Genomic DNA, 5,096 nt, shown 5'->3' on the forward strand with positions numbered 1-5,096 from the left:
TGTGTTTATAGTTTTTACCTCATCATTTGTAAATTTGTAAACTTCTATATTTTGGAATGAAATTTTGTTTTTCCCTTATTCGCATCTTGCGCATTCCCAATTCATCTCTTTATATTGCATGTTTGTGCTCGTTGAATATAAGGCATGCTTACACATTGAAACTTGGACAAGGCTGTAAAGAAATTATTTTATTTAATCCTTAACAGTTGTCATATTTCAAGTTATTTTGCAATATTCTGAATATGCTGACACGTGCCTTGGCATTTCATTATTCCTCTTTTGCGCGACGTTATCGCGCATTCATTATAGGGAACTATGAAAGAGTTTTTTAGCCTTTACGTGTCAGTATGTGTTACTTGATATCCATTATAATCCCATGCGCAACCTCGACCTGAGACCTTAACAACTATGCCTTGGCATGTGCTTTGCCTTAGCTGTGCTTAGGTATTTTTATGGTCCAGCTGCGCAATACGTAGGATGGATGCTATGAGTAATTTGAGCTAAGGCTCATATTATTGGGCTAAGGCCCTGACGTTTTGGAGTTGAAACTCGTTAACGCGTTTGAGCTTGAAGCTCGCGCATGTATGTTTTACTTCGTTTTATTTTTAGTTTGATGTCAATACAATGTTGTCATATTGCTCAAAATTAATAAAGGGAAGTGTGAAACATGTATGCAAAAGGTAATAGAACGCATATTAAGAAAAAATAGCGCGTATCATTATTCATAATGGCTTAAAAAGCCTTGATTACAAAGTTAACAATTTTCACATGAAACATTTTCTGAGTTGTGCTGCGTTCCATGTGCGTGGGATCTTCTTTCCATTTAAATCTTTTAAAGCGTATGCGCCTTTTCCCAATTCTTCCGAGACTTGATAAGGTCCCTCCCAGTTGGGAGACATCTTTCCCGGGGGTATTGCGCGACTAGCTTCATTGTTCCGAAGGACAAAATCATTCTTCTTGAAGTGGCATTCTTTCACGCGCTGATTGTAATATTTTTCTAGTTTTTTCTTGTATTTGGCTTCACTGATGATAGCCGCCTCTCTGCGCCCTTCAAGTAAGTTGAGATCCAACCTCCTTTCTTGCTCGTTATCTGTCTTACCCATCATGAGCACTCTATAGGATGGACATCCAATCTCTGCTGGAATCATAGCCTCCGTTCCATAGATTAGGCTGAACGGGGACTCGCCATTGCTGGTTTTGCTTAATGTCCTGTGCGCCCACAAGACATTAGGTAACTCCTCGACCCATGCATGGGACTCTCCCTCCAACCTTTTCTTCAGCCCATTCAGCAAGCTTTGGTTTGCGCGCTCCACTTGGCCATTCCCTTGAGGGTGGTATACTGAAGTGAAGACTTGGTTGATGCGCAATTCCTTGAGCCAACTGGATATCTTCCTGTCAGTGAATTGTTTGCCATTGTCGCTCACAATTTCCATGGGCAGGCCAAAACGGCATACGATGTGGCTCCAAATAAATTGCTTCATTTCCTCGGCTGTGATTTTTGCTAGTGGCTTGGCTTCAACCCATTTTGTGAAATAGTCTACTGCCACTACCAAAAACTTTACTCGCCCCGGCGCTTGTGGTAAGGGACCCACAATATCGATTGCCCACTTGTGGAAACGCCATGCAGAGGTCACCGTAACGTATCTAACCAATACAGACTAAATTTCTTTTTCGGTTTGCCGTCACCGTAACGTATCTAACCAATACTGACCGAACATGTGTCTTGCACCGCCGCATTGCGGCGATTTATTACCTAGTTTAAGATTAAAATTAAGAGGTTCACTTGATTTTTTGCAATTCTCACTATAACAATTCTCACTATGACTTATGACATATACGAGTGACTTATGACTTATAATAGAAGACTTCTCGTATGAACCCTCTTCTAATTATTATATGAAAGATGTAACGAATGAAATCTCTTAAGAATTCTCTATACTCTAACCAACCAAAGTATGAACGTATATTTAGGATATTATAACTTTTTCTTTAAAGCGAAAATTATAAAACATGTATTCTCTATACTGTAACCAACCAAAGTATGAACGTATATTTAGGATATTATAACTTTACCATTAAAGCGAAAATTATAAAACATGTATCAGGTCTATATATAGCGAACGGCCAACTGTATAGTAGGCGTAACAAGTAAGACTAATTTATTGCACACATGTAAATATAAACATCATATTATATATATTAAAATAGGCATCACAACTATACCATTCCCTATATATGACATATCACATGATCATCTTGCACTATATATTTGATCACCTCTCTCTATATATATATTTATATATTTATATAACTTTCTATTCTCTTTCTCTCATATACATACTACTACTATATACTATATTTATATTTTATATAAAGTAATATATATGTTTTGTGACATAAGCCATGACCAACTTGAAACCAATCTTTCCCACGACCACCGATTAAACCATTAATGGATGATTCATCTCAATGCCAATTGTATCATTGAATGTAGACGCACCGATCCCAGGGTCCATCGCTTGGGACTCATAGTCCATGGTTGATGCCGCCTCGGTCCACAAACCCGAATCGTCGAATTCGGGTAGGTTAGCCTTCAAGTTACCACATTTATGGTCAACATAATTTTCCCCGGTGAACTCATGGTAGTTCGAGTAGGTGTGCCGATTAAGATCCGGGACATCGGATATCATTGTGATCTCCACTTTGACGTTTCGTTGTTGCTCTGGTGCATGTAAATTTGCACCTGGCGTTGAAACTCCTGTTGCTTCTTAAATTGCTCAACTGCACGGCGATACCTCGCCTCATTCGCCGCCTCCGTAACAGCTGGAGGCGGCGGAGGGGCGTTGGCGGCCTCCTCAGGGAGATTAATATGGGCGCTAGGCCCATAAAGCCTCCTGGCAGCCGCGTCATAGGCTATAGCCGCTTCACGGGCGGAACTAAAAGTTCCAAGCCAGACGCGGCTGCCACGGTTGGGCTCGCGGATCTCAGACACCCATTTGCCCCATGTCCGCTGGCGGACGCCTTTGTAGGTGCAAGCCGCGTTCTCCGGACCACCTTTGCCTCTCATGCATCCTTTTCTTGAACTCGGTTGAGACGACTTCTGGTCTTGTTTTCTTCGGCCGCCGGAGCCACCATTGTTTCCGGCGTTGGTTGTTGAATTCAACATGCTGTTAATGTTGGGAGAAATGAGAAGGAAAGCAGGTGAATATATAGGGGCAAAAGTGGAGTGCTGGATACGTGTTTGTGTGTGTGAACGTGTCTTTGTGGTAAGACTGTGACATGGCAAATTTTGGCAATGACACGTGTGCCTAGGGTTTTGACATGTTTTTGATGATTACTACTTTCTATATTGGGAAGAAAGATAATGCAACTTACATGCAATGTTAGAAAATATGATAAGTAATAATTTTGTTTTTCTTTTATATAAATCTTTCAGTGTTATACTCTTCGGTTATGTTAAAAGTGTTTATCTTTTTTTTTTCATTACAAATGTTCACTTTCAAAATCTATTAGACAATTTTCAAGTTTACCCTTAAACACACATAACTAGCATTAATAAACAATATTGATGGACCCAATTTTCAATAGCCATTATTGTCACTTGTTAAGTAAAAAATGTAATCATTCAATATATTTTAAACTTTATGTTCTTCAAATCATGACACTTAAAAAATGACAGAGGGGGTATAATTTAAGCATACACTATGTTGTCATCATGTTAGAATCAGATACTAATAATTTTTAACGTAAGAAAGATACAAATAACTAAAGAATTTATGTAAAAAACTTTAAACTACTCAATAGTTTTTTATAGAGTAATAATTCTTTATTTCATTTTTTAATATAATAACAAGACAAAAATACTTTTCTAAAGGTATTTATTTTAGCTACCTGTACGTACAACTACACATATGTTTTAAATTGTTTGGAACACAATTCATGTGTATAAGATATCAAAAATTCAAATCTTGTTATATACAACACTATTTTATGATATATAAGATGACTATTAAGGATAGAAAAATATATAATTTAAAAGGGTTGATAGATTAAATACTTTCAATTTACATTTTTTGACCGGAAACATGACCCGCTATTTTTTAGTTATTTTATCATTAAAAATAATGTCACATCAACTTTAAAATTGAAAGAGTTAGTGTTCTGGTAATAAAAAAAGTAAAAGTTGAGAATAATGGATAACATTTCTTAAATTGAAAGTGCTTCAATCAATGAGTAAAAGTTAGAAACATTAAAATTCAATAACTCAATTTAAAAATATCTAGAATTATAACTCCACTATGTTAATAGATTTTTTGGTTAACACTCTAGCTCATTTATATGAGATGTATGCCCACTATGTTAATAGATTTTTTGGTTAACACTCTAGCTCATTTATATGAGATGTATGCCCTTAAGAAATACTATGGTGATAAGGTGTTTCCCACTTAAGTTAAAAAATAATGGTTCAAATTCTTGAAGGTACATGTGTAAACATGCTTTAAGACTATTTAATATTGAAACTTTATTTAAATAAATTTTAACAGTATCACAAATAGGGGATTCTTGGGTAATGTGATGCAGAGGAGAGAGGGTGGAGTGAGATTTTTGAGGAAGAATGCATCACATTGGGTCTAAGATTAAGTTTGTGAGTAAGTGGAAATAGAGAGAAGAAATGATAGAGTAGAAATAAGGTGTTTTCATGAGGCCAAATGCATGGCCGGCCCTTACGGGTGGTCGACGGCTACTTGTCCAACATACAACTAGGCCCGCTTTTTTTTAAAAAACAATTATATATATTTATATTAAATATAATATGTATATTTAATTTTTAAACTTAGTTACATAGTCACTAACTTGATCTAGTGGCAAAAGGGTATTTGCTTTCAACTAAAAGGTTATTAGTTTTAGTCTCATTTAAGGCATTTAATCTTATTTTTATACAAAAAAATTTTACACAACCTAAATTATATCTTGGTAAACCCATATAAACATTAAATTGTTTAAATTCAACAAAATACTTATTATATTTAAGACCCAAAATAATTTTTATTTCGTTTATAAACTTTTTTTTTCCTTTGTTGAAGCCAGCCCAGGCC

The 5,096-nt window shown here is 36.0% G+C and overlaps 1 pseudogene; it reads right to left on the reverse strand.

Annotated features, from left to right (window-relative positions):
• Nucleotides 1–2,171: 2,171 nt before the first annotated feature.
• On the reverse strand, nucleotides 2,172–3,410 carry LOC143543777 (uncharacterized; annotated as a pseudogene).
• Between the last annotated feature and the right edge of the window lie 1,686 nt (nucleotides 3,411–5,096).

This window comes from Bidens hawaiensis, unplaced genomic scaffold (genome assembly GCF_021521415.1).
Source record: "Bidens hawaiensis isolate Kalapana, Puna unplaced genomic scaffold, B.hawaiensis_p1.1 tig00013298_1, whole genome shotgun sequence".
NCBI classification, from domain to species: Eukaryota; Viridiplantae; Streptophyta; class Magnoliopsida; order Asterales; family Asteraceae; genus Bidens; species Bidens hawaiensis.